The 25618-nt window shown below is 37.7% G+C and overlaps 1 long non-coding RNA gene across 1 annotated transcript in view; it reads right to left on the bottom strand.

Moving 5' to 3' along the window:
• Positions 1–8851: 8851 nt before the first annotated feature.
• The window catches only part of LOC146768650 (uncharacterized), a 29632-nt gene continuing 12865 nt past the window's right edge, over positions 8852–25618 (bottom strand). The window contains exons 2-3 of the long non-coding RNA XR_014953963.1: positions 9080–9150; positions 8852–8990 (exon numbers count right to left, since the gene is read on the bottom strand). This is a non-coding gene — a long non-coding RNA (uncharacterized LOC146768650). The remainder of the gene's footprint in view (positions 8991–9079; positions 9151–25618) is intronic.

Genomic DNA, 25618 nt, shown 5'->3' with positions numbered 1-25618 from the left:
AAAATAGCCTCCAGGTCACAGCATCCCACAGTAATATGCACTAAAACAACCTTTCTCAAATGCAATCATTTCTTCTTCGGTTACATCTCATCCTTTGAGATGGATCTTTACATTTTAATTCACCTATGAAATTCACTAGAATTATTTACAATATAGAAGAAAGTGCAGGGTACCCAGCTACGCTGCACATAGTATAAAAAATTGAAAATCAAATAGGCTTACCAACAGCTCTCTGCTCTCTACAGTAACCTGTCAGCGCCACTTCTCTGCAGCAAGTGACAGCAACAGGAAATGATGGGATGCTGAGTGCTCTCTGCACTGCTGGGACCCAATAATATAGTATTTCCTTTGTGGTACCAGAGGACCTACCTAGACCTCAGAGATAGATTCTCTAAGGAACTTGCAAAATAGTAGCAGCCTCTTTCTAAGACATTTGGAAAAACACTGAAAAAATAATTGAGTGATCTCCTGCTGCCTGTAGCTGATGCACAATCTGGTGAGCTCTGCAGAACTATGCTAAACAGAAGCATCTGTACATTTCCTGCTACTGCTATTCTAGCTTGGCTATTTCACTGTAGCAGTGCAACAAAACACATACCAAATGGGAAAACTGACTGTGGCTGTTATGGAGACTGTATTATATCCTCACAAATTACTATTAGCAGGTCATGGAGTTTTTTCAGTGGTCCAGTCACTACTCAAATTCTTTGTTAGATCATTGCCAATAATCTATTCTGAATGTCAATCAGCAGTGTTCAAAATAGGGATGGTTTTGGCTGGGTGATGAGCACACTGTCTCAGTTCCTAAACAACCTGAATTCAACTGGAATATTTTGCAGGCACTAATCAGAAAAGATATGGGTCTTTAACTTCTCAAAACTTGAGTTGAGCAGTGGCAATCCAACTCTGGAATGCGGTAAGAAAAGCTCCTCGGGCTTTTCTCACTGGCACTGGTGGTCCCAGGTCCTAGTGGGGCATCCAACAGCTCTGGGCTCCCCAAAGATCAGCAAAAGAAGCCAAGCACAGCAAGCTCAGTCACAGTGCTGAAGCACAATACAACAACCGCCAACAACCAAAAAAATCCTACACACAAAAAAAAAACCTCAAAAAGACAACAACAACGACAAAAACCCCCCAAAACCATAGAGAAACAGGCAAACCTCACAGAAACAGCAGGATCCCTGGTCAGAGATACTGGCTGTGAGTGTCCAGTGAAACCACCTGCTGGAAGAGGGCAGACTGCCTCTTGCCTCACACCCAGATCTCCCTGGCTCAGCTTCCATTGGTCGCAACAGCCCCGGAGCCAAGGAGGCTGGGGCAGGGACAGCCGCCAACCCTGAGCACCAACCAAACAAAACTGATCAAAGACCCCAAAAATGGGATGGGACAATAAACAATCCCTAAGACACATAGCCTGATTTATGCAGAAGAAAACCAAATCTCTTTATGTTGCAGAATAGAGAGAAAAAGCATCAGTTCAAAAGCCACTCTATGCACTTCCCATATGGATATAGCAGTGAACAGTGTGGTAGAAAGAAATCTCTGTTCTGCTGTGTCTTGGTCTCTACAAGTAAAGAGAGGCAAAACACAAGGACAGCATATAGATCAAAAGTCCCAGAAACTCACAAAGAAGGATGAGTAGACTTACCTCAGAGGAAAAAAGAAACAAGAGGTGTTCTAATAATGCCATGCAATCAAGGAGGGTTAAAATGTGTGGATTAAACTTTCTGATTTGTAAACAAACATGTGAAGACCAAGTCTTTCCTTGTCCTCCTCAGTGTCACCTGAGAAAACAAACCAGGGCTTCCAAAGCCCCTTTTGGTCCATGTGCAGGACATAGTAACAGCACCCTGCTCTTGCCTCTGCTTCCAAATAAAAACACATCATTGTTTCTGCAAACGCCCTAGAAAAGGGTTATGGAATAGAATGCACATTAATGTCCAGACTAAGCCCTGTCCAGTAGTTGCCCAGTTGCTCTGGCTGTATTATTTTGCTGTTAAACAGCTCTAGTGAATCTTTGAGAGTTGCCCAAAATAATGAAAATAATTCTTAAAAAACACTAATAAAATAAAATAAACCCTCAGAACAAGATTTTTTTAAAAATATATTTATTTTATAAGAGATAAATAAGACTACTTTGTAGGCAGAAACACCTTCCATTTTAGAAATATTGTTTACAAAGCAAGTAGGAGTTTCAGCCATTTCTTATCAGTAACTGAAGCTGACTAAATCTCTCAAAGAACATCTGTTTTAAAAATGCCCTACATCATATTGTAGACTTCAGTGAAAAAACATATTTTAAAAATCACTTGCAACTGGATGTCTAAGAGATTAAAAATCTAAGGAGACACATACAAGGAGAGATAACTGGCTATGGTTTAATACTCTAGCTAATTTTGTCAAACTGCCCATTTTTTTGACACACATTCTACTAGTTGTTGAGTTACAGCTTCCTCAGTACATATATTGATAAGAATCAAATGATTATTTCAGTTCACTCTAACTGGCATTACTGTTGAAAGACTGTGAACTTCAGTATGACTGAAACCATGATAAATTATTAAACTCTTTTCTTCTTATTACATAAATGTTCAGATGCTATTCTTACTCCTAGACTTCAAAAATTTTAGGAAAATTCAGTCAAAAAAACCTTTAAAAGTGGAGTATGGAGATTGAGGGGGTGGGGTGGTGGGAAAGGCAACCTGTCTAATCTGTCTAGCATATCTAGAACACAGACAAATGCAGTGAGCTAGTAGCAGTTTATAGTGCAACTCCATAAACAGTTGGCATGTAGATGGCATAACAGTACCACTAGTCAAGTGTAAATCTATGAGCACTATGTGCAGACCGCAGCTAAGAAACTTCAACTATCAAGACTAGAATGGAACGATTAGCTTTTACTGAAACATAACCATCAAAACCCTCTTTCTCCCCATGAAGAAAAAAATCCTGATCCTTATATTACATTTGATATGGTTTACAATGCCTATAGTTGCTTTTCTGTAATTCCAGCAAATGCACTAAAGAAGACTCACATCTGTTTTAAGCCCATACACCTCAATTTACTAACCCACCTCACTTATTTGGACTATTGCAGAAGAGGCTGGATCTGTATTCGATATATTGGCAGAAAATACTTCCGTTTACAAAAAGTCATTAGCTTTTTATCAGAAGCATGTGACAAGCGGACTTGAGAGGCATGCAGTAAACGAGCAGTTGTTACATGTGGATTAAGTAAAGCCAGAACAAGATGCGTTATCCCCTCTTCCAACCTTTTCTATAGTTCTTCCTATGACTCTGCTTCCCATTATTTACCTGAAATAAAGTATACAGACTTTCAATATCCATAAAGATGAAGAACCCACCACTTCTCAGGGAAGCCACTCACCAGTTATTTGGTCAGAAAAAAGTTTTAAACAAAGTTGTCTTTGTTTAAAAACAAACACAGCCTTTGGCTTTTTACCTCTTCCCTACATTACTGATACACATTAAAGGTGTCTTCCTGTCACTGCTCAAAAACCATTAGTAACATTCTGTCATCATCTGCTTAGCTCCTGCAACCTGCCTGGAATTGTAATTTAACAGTAGGCACAGGTGTTGGGTGCTACTGAAGAGCAAGCTAGCGGGAGGCAGGCAGACATTCAAAGCTCTGGCCACACAAACCATCAGGCATTTTTGAGGAAAGGAACTTTGAAACCCTCAAGTGGTGACACCCAGGCTGTGCCTTCAGCAACCAATAGGTGGCATTCATCCTGGGGCTCCTGCCTGTAGATACCTGGCTTTTGCTGAAGAACAACCATCCAAGTTTCAAGGTGTGATTACTTAATCGCTTACTATCAGAAATAGTAAAAGATAAATGTGGCTTTGGACAATGTTGCTACTCGGAAATATGTATTTTGTCAAATTTTCCTGCTTTTCATGGAAAAGATACCAACAGGGTATCTGAAGAGATAACAGCAACCCTACTGGACTGCAGAGAAACTTCCAAAATGCTATACAGAGTCTGAACCCATCTACTTTCAAATTCATTATATTTATACTTTCTTCAGTAATAATTATTCTCATACTTCTCTAATATTCCTCCTAAAACACCTTTAAGTTATACTGGTTTTAAGTCTGGACATTCCATGTATTTCATCCTACTGTAATACTTACTTCTATACTTTTTTAAAAGAATAGTAACTATTTTCTTAAAATGCATTGAGGACAGATGTTTCTAGTTTATAAATTCAGCTAGTAACTGTGTTTGGTAGGGGGAGGGAAGTGGGAGAATGACCCACCTAAAGGCATAGGGAAGGGGGGAAATGCTCATTTGAGTAGCAACCTTAAGCAGCACTTAGATGTTTTCAGACTTCTGGTCTTGACATGCTAACAAATGTTAATGAGTTCAATTGCAGACAATTTTTAAAAATCTTTTTGTGTTTTTAAGGGGGTGTCTATGTCAGGCGGAGCGAGTGTAGTCTGAAATACATCTGAGAAAAAATAGCAGCACCATTAATTTTAGTCTGAGATGCATTTAAAGAAACAAAGTAAGGGGGGTTGATGCTATTCTGTGTGGCTAGTAGTATTTTGATAACACAGATTGTCTTTTCATAAGATGTATCATGATCTCTTAGCAGACAAAAATAGTCTCTTGCAGTCACTGAGGAAGGCAGATTTGATTCAAGAGATATATCACAGCTTTCCTCGACACAGCCCAGGAACATGGTGTTGGACACATGCAGCTGGATATGAAGAAAACTTCCTTTAACCAAGGTAAAAGAAAATGTATCATACTGTGTTCATTCTTAGTAAGAAAACAGAAGAGACTACATGAACAGCACACAAAAAGCCTGACTTGAAACCAATTAAGAAGTAATATGAAAATATCTGTCATAAACAAGTTTCAGATCTCACCATAAGTGTTTTTCAAGTCCTTAATTAGAGTCATCCCTGAAATTCCAACAAAAAGCGAACAATTGTAGTTTTTATAAACATATATAAAAAAACTATAAGCGCTTCAACTTTTTTGCCAAAATTTATGATTACTCTCTCATAAAAATTACAGTGTTCCCTTTCTAAAGTGCTTATAAAATACAAATTCTGTCATAGTCTTCTGTAGACATGTTCCAAAAAAAGGCACTATTAAAATAAACTGCAGCTATACTGGTAAGTCTCAATAGGAGCAATCATTCTCTATACTCAGATGATTCCTGGACTCCTCAAAGGTCATCAATAAAGACACATATAATGACATAATTCACAAAGGGAAGTCATGTAGGATATCCTGTCCCTGAGCACAATTATTTCTGCCTACATCACTCCTGACCTATGTTTATTTATTTATCCTAAAAAAAGGGGATGAAATCTTGCAATTTAAATTAGGATTTATTTGACAAACTCCAATGGTGGTCCATTTCCCTGCTCTCCACATCATTACATTGGCTTTTCTTGTTTTTGCTTTGTTCAGTATTTTTTCTTTCTATTGGTGGTATTTAATTTCTTGAATTTTCTCTCTGTCCCTTTGTTTGCATTTCTTCCCTGATTTTTGGCTTCCAACGGGAATAATTTTGGCAAATTTTGGTCCTTTTCCCTGCACCTCCTTTCATCCTATTGTAATTGCTTTTGGTCTCTGCATGTTAAATGTTTTTTGGGGTTTTTTTAATTGTATTTTTATTTGAGCATATCTCCTTTCCCTAGTGTTTGTTCCCCTTTTTTCTTGCAATTTAAGAAGAATTTCCTTTCAGGAAAGGGAATGAAAGCTTGTGATTTCAATAAGGATCAACTGGGCAAGTTTTGGTCTATTTCCCTGCTCTTCACATCATACCATTGGCTTTTCTTGTTTTCCCTTCATTTCAGATTTTTTTCCATCTGTGGTATTTAATTTCTCCAGTTTTCTCTTTCTCTTTGATTGTATTTCTTCCCTGATTTCTGGATTTCAGTGGGAATAATTTTGGCAAGTCTTGGTCTTTTTCACTGCACTGCATTTCCTCTCAAGACATTTAGTTGTTGTCACTTTTTAAATTTTCTTGTATTTTTAAACTTTATTTTTATGTGATCATATCTCATTTCCAGAGTGTTTGTTCCCCTTTTTCCTGGAATTTAAAAATTTCATTCCCTTTCCTGAAAGGAAGTTCTTCCCTTCAGGAAAGGTAACATAATCTTGTGATTTCAATGAGGATCAATTGGCCAAGCTTTGGTCCAGTTCCCTGCTCTTTGTGTCATCTCATTGGATGTTTTCACTTCATTACCTAATTTTTATTTTTAGATTTTTGTGCTATCACATTTCTTCAGATTCTTCTTTGTCTCTTTGTTTACATTTCTTCAAGTTTTGGTCCTTTTCACTGCATGTCATTTCATCTCAGTACATTTGGTCACAATCGCTGCATTTCAAATTTTCTAGTTTGTTTCAATTGTATTTTAATTTGGCCATATCTCCTTACGAGAATGTTTATTCTGCTTGGTTGTCTGATTTCAGGATTTCATTTCTTTTCCTGATAGGAATTATTTTACCATTTCAGTTATTTTCATAAGTACTTCCGACACATTGCAGAGCTGTTAACATGTTAAAGTGAGGCGTTTGTTCTCACCTCATCTCCTGTCCTTAAGATTTTCTTTCTGTGTGGCTTAGGATCAGTATATACCACATCTGGTCCTGTCCCTTTTTGTACCTGGAGTTGTAAAAGGCAGAACAGGCAATATTGCACCCATACTTACTGGCCTCTGGCAACCCATTCCCATGGCTCTACAAGCCTCTCCTTAACTCGGTGTCTGTGTCAGGAGAGAAGATAGGGAACCTGTGACTGTGTGGCTAAGGACTTAGGGCCAGAGCCCTGTGTGAGCCTCTGGCTCTGGAGAAGGAAGGGCAGCTGCATCTGTCACACCATGGGCATCCCCTGTGCGATGTGCGGGCTCAGGTAGCTGCCCTCCCTGCCCCTCTTCCTGCCCGCTTGCCTCATCACCTCCCCTCTTGACCAGCCTTTTCTATACTTCACACAGCCTTTTCTATACTTGTCCTGGGCCCCTCTGTCATAGCAGCCACCAGCATTCTCCCTGCTGCCTCCATATCCATTTAGGGAGCCACAGCCAGAGGGAATGCCCAAGCCTTGGCTGCCTGGAGAAAATGGGCTGTCGCTCTTCAGCCTTGTTAAATGCTGTGAGATGGATAAACCCCACAGCTCAGGCCCGTGGGGAAATGGCCAACATGGTGAGCTACTGTCAATTCTGTCTCCATGGACAGCCTCTTGGGCCAGTGCTGTGGTCACCTTACAGTAGTTTAACACTAGCAATGACCCTTTATTCTCTAAAGAGAGCATTTCATCTCACAGGTCATAGTTATATGAATGAGTGATCAACCATTTATTACAGAATTCCTATCTTTTAGTAAATACTGAAAATGGAATGACTGCCATGTTGGCTGTTACTGCACAGGATGAATTATAGTCAGTTGGAGAATGATGACAAAGTATTATTCAGTTCACAGCCCTCTAAGTTGCTTCTTGGCAAGGCACTTTTGTCCTAATCCAAAGCTAAGTGCACATTATTTCTTCTCTGGTCTACCTGTGATGATTGTCCAAATTATACAGATTTACAGACCTTATAACTACCTTTCAAGGTAAAACAGCACTAATTTTACTCACAGGGATAAAGAAGATCTTTAGGGACAGAAAGTTGAAAGTGTCTGCAAATTTCTGATGCTCAACCTCAAAATCTTGAGGCCTGGTTTTGCAGGTCTCCTAGCACAATATATATCATTCAGCTCATAACTGACTTTGGTTTTGTAACATCTGTGTACCAGCAAAATCCCTAGGGATTGGAGGGATTGGTATTTGTCTCCTCTGACCGCAGGAAAATACACTACTGACGTATATAGAGATGTCTGTCTCTATAGGTATGTAGACAATTGAGTCAATGAAGAGTGATCAGTACTTCTGCAGCAGATGACCCCTTTGATTAAGATGAATAGCAACATTAAATGTTCCTGTTTCTCTCCACTGACTGTAACAAGAGTCTAACACAATCAGTCCTAAGGACAAAGGATGCCTCTTCAGCATCACAGACTGGTGGCTGTGGAGCAAGTCCTCTAACTGCATGAACTGATCTGCTTCCCAAAGCCTTGATTCTGTACACTAATATTTTAAACACTCACACAAGAGGGGGAAGTTCTGGGAGTTACCAGGGGCATTTATGCAGTCTGCATGGGACATGAATTAAATAATACATGAAAACAGGATCATCAAAAGCCTTTTTTCTTCTAATTTAGTATTTCTTATTCTACTCTAACGTGATTCAGGGTCCCAAACAGTAAAAAAATGCTTCAGTTCTGTGTTTATAGCTCCCATGGGTACTTGTACCATGTAGCAATACCCTTCATTAAGGATAAAATCTGAGCAGGAAAGGAAAAGGTCAGGACTTCATTATGAACATATTTCCTCTCTGCATAATAGTGAAAAAATATTCTTTCAGCAGCAAGGTAAATGCAAAGGTCAACAAAAATAAACAATAGTTTGCTTCTCAGACTTGCCAAATCTACTGTTCTCCCCTTACCATGACCTCACCTGAAGAAAAAGAGAACCTATTCCAGGTTTTTGAAGCCAAAGTTCACACAAAGTGATTTAATGGAAAAGATCATTTTTCCTAGTAGCTTTAGTCCCAGAAAATTTGACTTTTATTTTCCTATTATCTCTTTTCCAACAGCACCATTTAGAGCATCCAAATCCAAGTTTCTTAGATTGTCGTACACATGTCAATAAAAAGTGTTTTTTCTCCCCAGGTATGTATAGTGCATCATGCACCAGACATGAAGCAACTCAGTATCCCTTCTGCCCTTTGCATGGCACAAAGAATGTTACTGTGCATGGTGCAAGTCTTACCTGTTCCCACCTTTGCAAATCTTGGCAGAGAGGTCCCTGCAGATTCTGCTTCTCTGCTGCTGGCATTCATCCCCTTGCACAAGAACATCAGCCTAACTGTCTGTAACCTCTGTCAAAAGGATGCCTGATCCCAAAGAACTTTGAAGATAAATACAAGGGCCAATAAGAGATAGTGTGTAGGAAATTATATCACTCTCTCTTTACAGAAGTCCACTTTTCTACTGTACCGTATTTGTCTGCAGTTCAACATGGGTCACAAATATTTCTCATCTTCTCCCTCCCCATGGTTTTTCCTTCCCTTCAGGAAAAACAACATGTGTTAGGAAACAGAAAAAGTATGTGAAACCCAATAGGTCTCATAGCCTTCTGACCTAGAGTAAGCCATTTCCCAGCACCTTCAATTCAGGTCTTGCCATTTAATTAATGCACAATACCAGTAGAACAAAACAGTCCTCTTCACCATTTATTGCAATCAGTTTGTGACCAGTTACTTGCAACTTATTTCTGGCAAGTTTATGAGCAAATGTTGGCAGAGATATTTCGGTAGTAGTCCTCAATATGGAGGACCTGACCCTGCACTGAACACCTAAAGAAACACTCTATATGCCTGAGAACATTGTCCAGACACTCAGACAAGCTGGGTGCTATGACCACTTTGCTGGGAAGCCTGTTCCAGTGCTCAGCTACCCTCTGGGTGAAAAACCTTTACCCAGAAATCTAACTTATACCTCCTTTGACTCAGCTTCATACTGTTTCCTCAAGTTCTGTCCCTGGTCATGAGAGTGAAGAGATCAGTGTCTATCTCCCTATTCTTCTACTCATAAGGAAGCTGTAGACTGCAGTGAGACCTTCCCTCAGTCTTCTCCAGACTGAACACATCAATTGACCTCAGCTGCTCCTCATAAGACTTCCCCTCAAGGCCCTTCACCAACTTTGGTGCCCTCCTTTGGACACTCTCTCTAGTTTGATGTCTTTCTTATGTTGTGGCACCCAGAACTGCCCCCAGCACTGGAGGTGAGGCTGCCCCAGTGCAGAGCAGAGCAGGACAATCCCCTCCCTTGCCCGGCTGGCCAGGCTGTGCCTGATGCTCCCCAGGACAGGGCTGGCCCTCCTGGCTGCCAGGGCACTGCTGGCTCATGTTCAGCTTGCCCCATTTCCTTTTCATGGCACTTTTTCTCCAGCTTCTTACCAGTACACACATCCAGGCTTCTTACACACATCCAGGCTTGATCTGTTCCAGCTGCAGAACCCAGCACTTTCCTTTGCTGAACTTCATACAGTTGGTGATTGCCCATCTTTCTAATTTGTCAAGATCTCTCTGCAGGGCCTTTCCTCCTTTCAGGCAGTCAACAGCTCCTCCCTATTTAGTGTCACTGACAAATTCAGAATTCCTTCAAGCCCTGCATTCAAGTTGTTTATGAAGATATTAATGAGAACTGGGCTGAGGGTAGAGACCTGTAGAATCCCACATGCCAGCCTGATGTCACCCCATTTTCTGTAACTCTGTGTACCTGACCTGTGTGCCAGCTGCTTATCTATTACAGGAAATTAATTATTACAGGCTTTTTTCATGTCCTTGCCCCTCAGATGTATTTCCTTCTTTGTAGACCAATATAAGACACTCAATGAAAAGCTTCTAGTAACAGAAATAATTAATAATTTCTACTTCTCTAGCATATAATTTCCTCTTCTTCACTATTCCTCCCTATTCCCTAGTTAGCTTGCACATCACTGCAAGAAAGAAATATATAGACAATCAGAAAGACTGCTCTTCTTCTATTTAAATTCTTTAGGCATACTTATATTCTCTTTCATTCAGTTTCTTACTCTTTCCTGATGGAATATTTGGACTTGCTTAAGGGGAAAAACAGGAAACACTCGATGCTATTTCATTGCATTAGCAACATCAAAAAAAAATTCATCTTTAACAATTAGTCTGTTTCCCTCCCTGGAATACTTCTGGAATTTTTTTCTCCTGGCTTTACTAGAAACAGTGCTCTGAAGAACAGGCTGAGAGAGATGGACTAGTTCAGCTGGGAGAAGTCTCCAGGGTTACCTTATTGTGGCTTTTCAAAATGTAAAGGGGACTTACAAGAAAGACAGAGAGACACATTTTAACAGGACCTGTAGTGACAGGACAAAGAGCTGGTTTTAAAGAAGGTAGGTTTATATTGGACATAAGGAAGAAGTTTCCTATGATGACAGTGGTGAGACACTGGACCAGGCTGTTGAGAGAATTTGTGGCTGCCCCAGCACTGCAAACATTAAAAGTCAGGCTGGATGGGGCTTTGAGCAGCCTGAGCTAGTTGACGGCATTTCTTCCTATGGCAAGGGGGTTGACTAAGTTATCTGTGATAGTCCCCTCCAGTCCAAACTATGAAATCTAGAACTCCATCACATTTTATGGATTCACCTGTGTAATGCAAAGTACAATGTATCAGTGCAAACTCTGGCTGTCTTTGAGCACATCTCATCTGGAGACCTATTTATAAATTTTGTTACAAAAATTATGCATAATGCTCTTCAGCTTCCCCTCAGAAGATGTAAATGTCACTACTGCCATGGCCAGCATAAATTCAGTCTTGAAAGTACTAAACAACATTTTAGAGAAAGCCTGTGCTTTTTCAGATTCTCAAACTATTTCTGCTCGTCTGACTATGAGAGCTTGAACTGGCAGAAGTGGGAAGTCTTGAGGACACATTCTGAACTGAATTTCACACAAAGTAAAAAATAAAATCCCAGAATACTTAAGGGAAAGATTAGAGCTACATTTAACACAAAGATCTGGAAAATTGTTCATACTGTAATAATTCTTTAAGTAAAAAAATAAAACTCTGGCTCTTCTATTTGTATTTGGCCTTTGTTACCACTATGGATATTCCAAGTCCTGCCCAGAATTTACCTGCCTATCTCAGACAACATGAAACAGCTTCACTCAAGTATCTGGCTGAGTACCCCATTCAGGAATATCTCTAATTTGCATAGGCAAGACACTGTTACAATTCCCTCATGCGGAGGACTAAATTGAAGCTGTGTTTTACACATGTTGGATGAGTACAGTAACCTAAGAATCTTTGAATGAAGTATGTTGGGTAGCTCTTTAGCTATGTTTTGTGAAAGAAATTTGAGAGAAGCACTTCATTTGATGATATTTTAAGATTATAAGTCTCTTTCTTCCTGATGAAGGTTTCCTAAAGCCTTGGGGAAGAAAAGTATAGTTTAAAGCAAATTCGTCTCTTTAGAGAGGGAAAATCACATTCTTGCTTTCCATAGGCAAGTTGTTGATCAGATATGGGCTTTTTCCAATCCCTTTCTTGTCCACCAATCACTACATCTGAGTATTGTTCTTCAATGGTCATCTACAATCTTGGCAACTAAATTTCATAACTAGTGGAGTCATAGACTGACTATGAACATGGGTTCACAACACTTTACAATTTTCCAGTCTCTTCTTCCCTCTGCCCACAGTCTGTTTTTTCTCTGGTATAAAAATTATATCCATCTTAATCTATCACAGCTGCAATTTAGTTTGATACTGTTTTACTCCTAGTAAAAAGCTTGTTCCTCTGAAAGCTTGTCTTCCTTTAGATGCATATATATAGATATATGTGTATATACACAAAAGCTAGACAAATACAAATATTCTTCATTCTCCCAAATTTTTACTAAGTGCTTTTCTGTCTTTTTTCATAGACAAATGAAAAAAGGCTTTATTACTCAGTGATTCTTTATCCTTTCAGATCATTCTTGTCAGCACGATTCATTGTCAAACTGACCCTGCATCAGGCTGTAATTTTGTTTCCTTTAGAGTGCTGGTTTCTGCACAAAATGGGCATTGCTTGGTGTAGACAGGAATGCTCTTGCTCTGAATACCCTGTGGATGAAGCATGAGAGCGATCCACAAATTTGTACATTAATATAGTTTTGTTTTCTCTTTTATCCCTAATAATGTAGTTCCAGGATGTGATCTGTTGATTTTGGTTTGGCGATTCTTTTGTTTCTGTTGGCTGGTTGTTCTGTCAGGTACTTGAGTGCATTTTCCCACTGATTTGTCATAACCACAAGTCTTACTTTTATATCATTAATGATCACCTCAGACTCCATCATTCACTCAGGAAACAGAGTGTCTTTCCCCTCACATGCATCACTTCACATTTATCTACACCAAATTTCATCTTTCATTTTACTGCCCAGTCACTCAATCTCATAAGCTTCCTATGTAGTTTTTCATAGTGATCTCCTGTCTTTTTTATTTTGAATAGATTCATATCAGTAGACTTTTGATCTCAGAACTCGCACTCTTCAGCTCATTTATGAGTATGCTGTCTGGAGAAAAAAAAAATGTATGCTGTACAGAGAAGAGCTCTCAGTGGAAGGTACTGTGAACCTTCAACACTTGGACTTCGGTACAAAAACATCTACCTGGAGATCTTGTTGTAGTGACTGTCAAATGCCAATGGTTAGAAGATTGCACAAATTGTCATTTACATGTTCCCTATGGCGATGGGTGCACTAGGCTGCAGTGACAGAAGAGAAAGATTTTCCACTCAGACATATCAGAGGAGGTAAGGAAATAGTACTTCCTAGATAACATGAGAAGGTTTGTGCAATATAATGACTACATTCATGTTTTTTTAAGTGCTGTAGTTGCAATTTGTTAGAGTGAGGAAGATACTCTGACACTATCCAAAAGACCAGAGCCACTGAAACCTCAAACAAGACAAATCAAATCAAAACTAATACTGATGCTTGAAATGAAGTAATAGACTGTTGGGTCAAATGGACTGCATTACTTCATATATTTTAGTTTTGAGTTGGTATTTTTATACAATGATGATCTTACTGAAACAAGTTACCTTCCTGTTACAAAAGCTGGTCTGTAGTTGATATTGCCTTTGTCTATTTTAAAACCCTATGCATGACAAAGATACAGACTCTGCTTCAGACATAGGAGTAACTGTGTCTGAACTAATGTTTATGGAGAGGAGTTCAGAATAGATATATAAAAAGTATATATATGAATTTTTTAATCTATAATTCTATCTATATATATGAAATTATACTGGATATACATGCTTTATGAAGAGTCAGGATGTTAACAGACCTTTATTTCTTCATCTCCGTGGTCAAACTGCAAAGTCATCTTATCACAATTGCATAAAGTTCTCTATCCATTTTAATCACTTATTTGGTAAATAGTTCCATATTAGAATGAACCTCTATACCAGAATTTTAATATCTAAGAATAATTTTATGCACAGTGTTAACTCTGGTACACTTCAAGTTAGAAATATCTTGGATATAACAAAGTAATCATTAGTGGAACTTTATTCTGCTCTCAACTCAGGATCCAGTATTTTCATCTTCTGAGCAGAAGGAAAGATACAGTTGTTGGTCTTACTATAATGGCTTATCTAAACAATAACTGAGAGCTTCATATCTCACTATTCCTTAAGATTTCAGTATTTCATAGACCTAAATAATCTTCTTCCTGATGGGTCAGTTTGTATCCAACAGTCCCAGAACCAACACTGCAGTATCTTTCCCAGACAATCTCATTTGAAGGACTTGTTCCATCAAACTATTTAAGCACTGCAGCTTTAAATGCTTAGGTAAAGTTTCATAATTTCACAATTAGTCCATTAACTCTTGTGTTATATGATGTACTTCTTCTGCAAAAACTTTAATCCTAAGGTATTTTGATATTTGTATTAATATAATGGCAGTATGCACAATTTTGTCCTTGTCGTCAGTATCCCACTGAAAAGTGCCATTTTGGAATGCATTGATTAGGTTCAATCACAGACATGGATTACTAAATACTGCATATAAAGCATAAACAATTATTTTTCTCCCTGCTATTTTATGCTGGTCATGAATAATGAATAATTTGTCACTATTTGTGGTGCCAAAGGTAATGTTTTTTTTTTTTCCACACAAAGACAACTGATCACATTTTTCATTGCTCTTATTAGTACCTGCAGCAACTTTCCAGTTCTTACTTTTGCTTGTGAGTGAGTTTTAATGTATGTAATATCTACTGTGCTAGGTTATCACAATTGCTTTTTTTTTTTTTATCCCACAAAATAATTATTCACATGATTAAAGCTGTGTGTTTAATGCTTCAGGGTGTCCAAGGGCTTTCTCAGCCACACTTGCCACAGCACTGCTTTTCAGTGACTCCATTTTACTTACAGGTCTACGCATTGCCAAACCACAACCTTTTTTCCTGTGTGCATTATTGGCTTTCCAGAGCTAGAACCAGTCTAGGTAAATTAACACAGCTCTTCTTATTTCAGTGGAAAATTTGCTTTTACTGCCTAATCCATTCTTTCTTACTGTTAAAGCTTAGTAAGGTCATCTAGTGATGAAGATCCCATACAGAAATCAATTCTCCAGCACAGTTACCAAAAACTAGGGAAATAAAACCCCAGTCACATAAAAGAACTCTGGTAGACTCCAGCTGTTCAGAAAATCTTTTGTTATAGTTTGATTATGTGTTATTCCCAGGTGACATTTAGGAGCCTCATGTTATTTTTTAATGTCTGTAATAACCCAACAGAAAGCGCACTTGAACAAATTCCACACTGCATTTTAGATGATGTTGCTTTTCTGGGAAAATTGTAAACTATGAGGAATGGTACAATTTTTCTGATATCTGTTGTTTCCATTTTTTGGTTCTAAACTGATACCTGTGAACTTTGTGTCTTTTTTTCCACCCACACATTTTCTCTGCTTGCTTTCTGCACTGGATCACAAATTCAATGGTACAAAGATCATGGCAGTGCTACTTATGCTTTGGGAAAGGCTGCCAACAGTCATAGGCAATGATCAAATTCAAATAGCCTTTTTTCCACCCACTCTGTAGGAGCCATGCTACCCAGGATACAATTCAGTAATGGGTAGTTTTGTGGTCACAGAAAAGCCTTTTTCCTTCTTCTTTGCATGTGAATTCCTCTACTGAAATGTATGTTCATTTTCCAGTGAATCCTAAACAGACATTCTTAAGGACAGCTAAACCCATGCCTTGCTCCTCCAAGTAAATGCAATTTTGGTTCAAAGTATAAGAAAGTGAATGCTTCCTATGAAACATATAAATGACATTAATAAAGAAGAATCTGTTCAGAAGATACAAGGGAATTCGTCTATTTATCTATTGCTCTTTCAGGACCATGCATCCAAGGTATTCTAATAGAAGTCTTTTAAATACTGAGATCCTCTATCAGTAATTCCCAAGACGTTATGCCACTAAGAATAAGATTTAAATCCAAAATATATACCACAATGTAATTTCATGGGAATCTATTAGTGTCTAAAAAATAAAGCACTCAAGCTCATTGTTCAACAGTGATCAGAATGAAACTCCTATGTGATTCACCAGGAAGCAATTTACATGGATATTGTAACAGCTTAGAATTGTTAGAAGTTTTTGTTTTTATTGTGAGAGTAAATCTGATTAAAGAAAGTAACTTTATGATTTAAAAGTGACTGATTGGATATTTTGCCCCAAAATCTGCCCTGCGGAAGTGGTGTTTTAGTGAACCTGTGAACTTTGTGCCCTTTTTTCCACCCACACATTTTCAACCCAATGGAGCTTGTTTTCTAGAGGATTTGGTGCTACTTAAAATGCCTTCTGTATCCTGTTGGGCCCTCAGATGCTACTGCACAAGGGAACAGACTTCTACAAGCCCTGAGTGGTACCAGTAGGCTGCAATGAATTCTCTAGAACATTTCTAATATTACACATATTTTAGATAACCAAATCATACTATGTATGCTCCAAATAATTAAAAAGAATTGGTGTAACATCCAGAACATCTTCTGCATCATTGCCATTTCTGCCCTGCCAAGGTGTTAAGAGCATCAGGTCAGCTGAGTGCTAAGGAGAGCCTCAGACTACTTCAACAAACTTCTCCAGGCTCTGTATCTCTGTCTAATTGCAGACATATACTGGGGCAAGTTGCAGATCTGAGAGCTATAGAATTGCACAAAGTACTCCATAACATAGAGCCACAAAATGATTTGGGTTGGAAAGCAATTTAATGAACACCTAGTCCCAACATACCTGCCATAGGCAGGGACATGTTTTGCTAGATCATGCTGCTCAAAACCTCATACAACCTGACTTTTAATATTTCCAGTGGTGAGGCATCCACAAAGTCTCTCAGCAAACTGCTCCAGTGTCTCACAACCCTCATAGTTAAAAACAAAACAAAAAACCTCCTTACATTCATTCTAAACCACCCTTTTTTTTTTTAAACCATTGCCCCTTTTCCTGTCACTATAGGCCCTATTAAAAAGTCCCAATTTTTCTTGTAAGACCCCTCTACATATAAAATTCTTCAGACTGAATAATCCCTGGACACATTACTTCCTGTGGTGTCTCATGAGAAGAGAGATGACTGCTAAAATTTTGTACATACTGTTCTTCCCTCTCTGCAGCAGCATCAATGAAGGAGTTGGTCTGTAAAACCCTTTCCACTACTTAAAACTTCCATTTGCCCTTTATTTGATAACTTCTTCTTTCCTAAGAAAACTTGTTTTTTAATTGTAAAGGATGATAATTCAGAACTGATCAAGTAATTAAAGCCCCAACCTCTTTGTTTTCTAAGTCTTGTCTTTTTATTTTAGAGGGTACAATGCACCTCTATAAATATAGCCAAGTCAGTAGATTAGTCTCAACTCTTGTTGTGGGAAGACAGAATCTGTGCTGATTCTGTAGATCCTCTTAAGAGAAGTTGAGCTGGGCTGCTTATGAGTATGGACTGTGGGAATTCCTGCTCTCTGCAAAGGGCTTTTTACAGAGTCAGGAGCCAAATATTTCAGCCCCCACAAAAGAGTGATATGTGTCTGGTCCTGCCCAGGACAAGAACACAAAGCATCTGCTGAACTTTACCATTAGAGGGATGGGATTAGTACCTGCATTTCTGCACTGGAATGCTTAAATTTTATGTAGCCCTGGGAAGGTGTCCAAGACTTCCATAACTTGATCATTAATATTTCCATATATTAGCTACACCTGAAAAATACTCATGTTCTTCATTTAGAACCCCCATGTTCCAATGCTGTAGAGGAGGTACAATACTGACCTGAGGATATTCATAAAAAAAAGATAACAGGGATGGATTTTCTCTCTCATAGCAGTGAAGCAGCCCAAAAATTTGGATCTTGACAGTGGTATCAATCAGCCACAAAAAAAAAAAAAAAAAAAAAAAGGAAGTTACCACTTTTTAATCACATATCAAATTTTCTAAAAAAATCTATACAAAGACTAAACTGAAAAATAGCAGAGATACACTTGGCACATCTAAAAGAGCACCTGGTAGGTTTTCAGAGGAATTTGGAATTGGCTTAGCTCTTTGAAAATAGTCCATTTTTAGTTACTGTACTTTTTAATAGCACTTGAAATATATTTTCAATACCTTCATATTTCTTAAGAGAATTATGTTTCATATAAAATATTTGAAAAATAGATTTATACATATTTTAAGCATTTTTCTTCACAGCAACTGTATAATTTTTTTTCCATTTATTTTCTCCACCAGTTGTTTTCTGGGTGGTTTGTTTTTTTATTGGGGTTGGGGGATTTGTTGGTCTACACCCTTGGTGTTCAATATGCTGACAAGCTAGGACACAGAGCAAAGCTCTATTAAAAGCTTCCAGTAAGATTTCCCTCTCTACTGCTCCTGTGGTTAATCAGCATTTCCATTCCACAAAATAATTAAGTGGGTGCTTATATTTAGGCTTGTAAAGTGGTTCAGTTTGAAGATGGATGCTACAAGGTTTAAAACAAGGCTCAAGACATTTTTCAGACTCAGGGCCTCATTATTTTCCTTACATCTGAGGCATGCTGTATCAAATGGCCACAGAAAATCATCCAGCAGTAACCTAATCATAGATGCCTGAGAAGACAGGCATGGAAAAGTCTGTAAATAATGGCAAAGCTTTTCTTTAGTTGAAATAGTACAGCTGGAAAAGCCTTTACATAGTCTTTTGCAATTTTATGGCTTGCTAGTGCTGTGGGATTTCTGCCTCCCTTGACTGGATATGTAGTGAAAGAGCTAAGGTGACTTAGCCATCACTTACTGGAATGCAAGCTACTACATTTGAACAGTATGCACAAACTTTTACAAATTATATATGGCTTTCCTTTGCTTACGCAAAAAGTTAAAATAAAAATACTTTCTTTGTGAAATTGTCTTATGCATCTTGTATAATTTATACAGTTCAGAATACCATTTAGTATTCAATGATAAGGTACTTTGCAATTGAGCTAATGTGTAATATCTCTTATAGAAAGTGAAAAAAAAGAATTTTATATCTTTCCTATTTTATTTTGTATCAAACTAAATTTTACCATATCTAAGCTTTATCAGTGTCTTCCTGCTGTGAGCCATAAAGCAAAAAAATCTGCATAGAACAGCTCCATATTCTCTGGCAATAAGGATTAGCAACTCATTGCACAAAAGACTGAAAATTACACCCAATAGCTAAAAAGTCACAATAAACTTTGGCAGCGAGATGAACTTCAGAAAAATATCATTTACTTATGCCTTAGGAACTCATACTGAAATTCATATCTATATTTCATTTGCTTTGACTTCTAGGAAACAACCTAGGTAGTGAATCACAAGTACAACAGAATACTACAGATAAATATTTTAGAGATTTGCAAGTACAAGGAATTTTATAAAAATGCACATTTTAGGGGCTTTATATAGCATATATAGAGACAACTCCATAAAGAAATGTGGGCTGCAGAGGACTAGAATTTAAATCTGATAGATACTTGACACAGCTCTTCCACTATTGTGCCTCATCATCAATTTAGCACCTTTGAACCTGCATGGAGTGGTCTTTAAAACAGCTGTCCAAAGTCTGCCAAACTCAGAGGGCCCTGAGAATTTATTAATAATATTTGCAAAGTAGATTCCTATCTTAGTATTGGAAGTGTTTGATAGATTAGTATGACTTGATTAGCAAAGATACTGTAGGACAAGGGTAGGAATTAGGTGCCCAAATACTTTCTCGAATCAGTCCCCTGCACTATATGCATATTTAAATATAGATGTTTACATAGTGACTGAGAATGGGAGAGTGATTGTTATACCAAGTGTGAAAATTTAATTTCCCAGAAAAATCAGCCATGCTAAACTGCACCAAGGGAGGAAGGAACCTCTACTTCATAAACAGCAATTTGTTTTTATTTTCTTACATTGTTCTACTTTAAATTATACAATGAATGTGATACTAAATCTAAGCTTCTTCTAATTAGGAATATTTTCTGAAAGGCCAGTTCAAGCCACTATCTTTTTGCCTCATTTCACAGCAGGAACTAATTTTATATAATAATTCCAACAGATCTTTTGCAGTCCTTTTCCACAATATTTTGGACACATCCTATCTTCATAGAATTTTTGCTTTAGTTTTGTGTACTAATAGTAGGTCAATTGATTAATGAACTGAATCAACCATTTTTGACTCAAAAGAGAGCCAAATTCCTCACCTTTTTAAATCTTGAATGGAAATCAAAGTCCAGAGAAAATTTCTAGATGGAAAATACTATGAAAGCTATGTTGTGAGACATAAATAACACTAATACTCAGGAGGTCTTACAGAGCTTGCAATAGAAGTTTCTTTCTATGGTGGCTTCAGATGATACTATACATTAAACTTCATGGTGGATAACAGTGCCTTTTTGTGACTTATCAGTCAGGAATCACAAAATCATGGATTCATTTAAGCTGGAAAATATCTCTAATATCATCCAGTCCAACTGTTAACCAAGCATCACCAACTTCACACTAAACCATGCCCCCAGTACCACATCTAACCTGGCCATGAACAGGAATGAGGCATCCACAACTTCTCTGGACAACTTTTTCCAGTGCCTCACCACCTTCTCAGTAAAGGATTTCTTCTAATACCTGATCTTACCTTGACCTCTTTCAGTTTAAAGCTATTCTCCTCTGTGCTGTCACGACATCCTTTTAAAATCCCTCTCCAGCTATATTGTCTTTAGGTACTACAAGGCTGCTGTATGCTTACTTATGAATCATTCAGTATTTTCTGTTTCCTCTTGAACTCTTAGCTTCAGTACATTTTGTAGCAATGAGTTATACTGGTAGCTCTCTTGCTTATCTACTTTTTTTTTTTTTTAATGTCAGCTTCACTCAGTTTAGATGTGCCTGCATCTATACTTACTTCAACATCTCTTCAAGTCCTGTAAATTTGGAGTCAAACTCCTAAAATTCTCCACAGAGTATGAGATTAGCTTGGGGAAAGAATAAATTATGCACAAAAGCATTATATTATTCTCTTGTATATAATAATGCTAGCATGAGAGAAAAATTAGCTTATTAATGTCATATGAAGTCTAAGAGTTTTAAGAGATAGCCCAACCTGGTATCACATTCTCTTCCTCTATTTTTGCTGAAGAAATGGTGTTCTCTGATGTAATGCTGCCAATCTGCCCTTTCCATTTTCTGTTACAGCCAGACTAATTTTTATGTATCTCCTGCCCTTTGGGTCTAAAATCTGCTTAGTAGTACTAAGAAGCCAAGTTTCTAGGTGCCTTTGAAGTACTAGAGAAGAGAAAGCCAGAAAGATTGTCCAGGGTTCCATTTACCTTGTATCTATTTTAAAAGCACATTAAATCAAGAGCATATAGCACCCTTGCTAATTACTACTCACTATAGTCAATCATAGGACAAGATGGTAAAATAGCCTACTGAATCATTTGGATAGACTGCACAAGCATTTGATCTTCTGTGGTGCTATGTCTTGAATTTCAAATTGCTCAGAAAATTCTAACCCATGATCTAAATCAGCTAAACACTACAGCCTGTGGGTTCAAGGCTAATACCTGTGTACATAGGATAATAATCTCCTGCCTTCTCAAAATTTTTGAACACATCTGGCAAGTATAAGTTGCTTCAGTTATAGGACAGAAAGACAAATATCTATACTATTACAATGGGATATGGTAAGAATTAATAAGATATTGTCCTTGTAAGAAGTTAGAATGAGGACTGACTAAAAATTCCACTCTCTCTTATAAATGGTAAATCAGTACCTTCTGAGAATTTTGTTCTCTTCAATGCATGATATTAATCCTGTGATGCCACTGCAAAGTTTGGCAAGAAATATGAAAACAGCCAGACACATTCTGCTGGGCTGGATCTGCTGTCACAGCAGACAGCACCTCTGATGCACTTTACAATGCAGGAGGTACTAGAAATTTTCCTACTGTGTACAGCAGCTGGCTTACCCTAAACTTGGCCTTTGCATCAATGCCTCATAAATAACAAGAGCACTCAGAGAATCTGCTTTCAAAGAACAGCATAAACAGAACCTCTGTTCTCCAGTTCTTCTGTACACAATGGCAAGTTATAATTAATAATGTATAACAGATTGTAGAAATGAACATATATTGAAATTGGCTCAGATACTATTTTAGATAGGGAATGATTGTAATTGCATCAGTTCCACATAATATATTACATAAATTGTATTAAAAACATGGTAATTCATTATTATTTTTAGTACTAATAAAAGAACCCGTACACAGTTACACAGAGTTATCTGCATGTGCATAATGATATTAAAGGAAATCTAACACTCCAGAAATGCATCCAAGTAGTGCAATCTCTAAAGCATCGAGATAAAAATCCTTATATTTGCTGGAATCAAATCTCAAAATTCTATGCCTGTGTTCTCTGGTATTTACAACCTTAAAACCATACACAAAAAAATCGTAATTTTGCTTGCAAAAAGAACACTAACTAAAAGGTTTTTTTACTCTCTTACTCAAATACCTAGGATCTGGCTGGGTTCATCCATTAAAACTTTTCTATATGTAAAAAAACTGGGTCTTAGAGTAGTAAAAAAATTAATCACTGATGATGTCATAAACTGAACACAGGAAAGGTCTTCATTAAGTTGGTGATAGGCATCTGGCTGATAATAAGTCCAAAAAAAAATAAAGAAAGTTTGCAAAGCCCTCTTCTCCAGCAAATTTATCAATGTCAACCTGACATACAGCCTACTGATTATATTAGTTCAACTGACTGACTTAGCCACACATTTTTGGCTAAGGAAACGATAATGCACTGTGCTGAATAAGGTTGCTCTATCAAGGATTAATAGTCTGAAATGACAAATGGTTTGGTTGGAATTTGAATTTAAAAGTAAAAAAATGTGTATGGAGGATATTGGTTATATGCGATTTTCTCTTGGCCCACACTGAAACTGAATTTTACTTTTTTTCCCTCTAGGTTGCTGCTGAAAATTCATAGCAAGATACCGTGAACTAGTTTTCTTCTACATTATCTAGAGCAAAGCTCATTTTGCAACAGATGACACATGAAGAAAGAGCTGGACCATGCAAAAAAAAAAAAAAATCAAATATAAGCAACACAGGAATTTTCATTTGTCTAGGAATAGCTTCTTTCCTTTAATCAAAGAGAAGTCATATATGTTATGACCCTTGTAATGAAGATGAAAACACAGTGATGCCCAGTACAAAACCATGATGATTATCCATTGCATTAAAGCTCATTATAAAGTTACCTATTTAAAAACATGTTTTACAGAAATCATCAAATTGTTTAAGTTGGAAAACATGTCCAAGATCTCCAAGTTTAACCCAACACTGCCAAGTGCTCTACTAAACCATGTGCCTGTGTGCCACATCTACACATCTTTTAAATACCTCCAGGGCTGGTGACTCCACTACTGCTGTGGGGAGCCTGTTCCAGTGCTTGGCAACCCATTTAGAGAGGAATTCTTTTCCTAATATCCAATTTAAACCTCCCATGGCACAACTTCTGGCCATTTCCTCTTGTCCTCAGCACCTGTTACCTAGGAGAAGACACTGACCCACACCCCACTGAAAATTCCATCCAGCTCCACAGACTTATGTGTTTCTAAAGGGTGTAGCAGTTGCTGACCATTTCCCCCTGGGTTGCAGGGACTTCACTCTGCTCTTCATCCCAGTCTTCCAGCTCAGAGGAAACAATCATCTTAGAATTATCGACCAAGGCAAAGAAGGCATTAAGTACCTCAGCCTTTGTTGCTAAGTGTTCCTCTTCATTCAATAAAGGATACAGATTCTCCTTGGCTCTTCATTTTTTGCCAATGTATTTTAAAAAGCATTCTTTGTTGTCTTTTATGGCAGTAGAGTTGGGCTTTTGCTCTTCTAATTTTCCCTTTCATAGCTTCTCAACATCCTCACAGTCCTTGTGAGTTTGCCTGCCTCTTTTTCCAAAGTGTTCCATAAACTCTCCTTTTCTTCTTGAGTTCCAGATAAAGCTCTCTGTTTAGCCAGCCCCTCTGGTTTATCTTTTGGCACAAGGGGACAGCCTTGCCCAGTGGTTTTTAGATCTTCTTGAAGAATCTCCAGCCTTCCTGAAGTATTTTGGCCTTCAGGTCTGCTTCCCAAGGGACTCTCAACTGAACTCCTAAAAAGTTTGTGCCCTATCATGACAGGTAGAGCAGTCATAGAGGAGCTGCCTTATGAGAAATCTATATGGGAACATAAGAGTACAATGTTCTGATTATGTATCTCAGTCTTTTCTTTAATGAATCAAATATAGTATGGAAAATACAAAGTAAAATGCTGAGAAAAAAAAATTAAGGCAATGAAAATAAGTTCATCAAAGCACTAAATCCAATTAAAATGAACTAAATCTTTAAATGTCATTTTAGTAACTATGTGCAACAATGGCCTTAACCAAAAAGAGTAAATATTAGAAAGGCCAAGCATGAAGATCTCCATATTTGGAAAGATTGTCCTTTGTACCTTGTACACTGTGAATTACAGGGAAGAAGGGGCAACACTCAAAGGCTAAAAATATGGTCTCTCAGCACAAAAAGAGCAAAAGGATAAAGAGAATGCAAAAGATGACAGCATTTGGATAAAAGCCAGTCATATAAAGATATCAGCACAGAATAATAAAAGAGACTGGCACACATCCCAAATCAATTATGGAAGATTAGTGCAGCATAGGCCAATATACCTGCCTTCAGAAGAACTAAGATATTCATAACAAAGTTCAAGAATAGCTACAGAAAAGGGAAGAAAAAGTGAATTTTGGGAGATAGCAAGAAAATAAGGCAATGTTAATTATAAATCAAAGGAAGGTACAAATGTATTATTATTTCACTACACCTGTTTGTCACCTCTGCACAAACTATACAGGACTGAATTTACTGATCACGGATTCTACCCAAGACAGTAATTCAGTGGGTAATTCATCCTGTTACCAGGTAGATTGTCACATCATATTCAGTACTTCTGAAAATATACAAATTGGTATAAGATCCCAAAAGCTTAATTTACTCAAAACGTGATATATTCTTAACAAACCAAGCATGTCTAATATGATGCATTTCCATTTTTAAAATTAATAGTGTTTTATGGAGATGAACAAAGAAAGTCACAGACTACTGCTCAGGAATCAGCACTGCTTGTAAGTAAGCCCAAGGTCCTTTGCATCACTCCCTCAGAAAGGAAAAAATTATCACCTTGGGTATCTTAAAACCAGGGTAAACATAAAGTAACACATAAATGCTGTGCAGGGTAATTCAACATACATTAATAAGTGGCTAGTGGGGTTACAACTAACAATTACTTACCTGGACTTACAGGCTCAGCTGTCAATCACATTGAGACTGTGACTGAAAATTCCAACAGGCAGCCAAGCATTAAAATCACCTACTGTTCAACTTTTATGAACTACCATTACTGATTTACTTCTTTAAAC

This window comes from Lonchura striata, chromosome 1, assembly GCF_050655825.1.
Source record: "Lonchura striata isolate lonStrDom1 chromosome 1, ASM5065582v1, whole genome shotgun sequence".
Lineage (NCBI taxonomy): Eukaryota > Metazoa > Chordata > Aves > Passeriformes > Estrildidae > Lonchura > Lonchura striata.
Note: the sequence above shows the minus strand (reverse complement) of the source record. Positions and strands in the feature narration are given on the sequence as shown.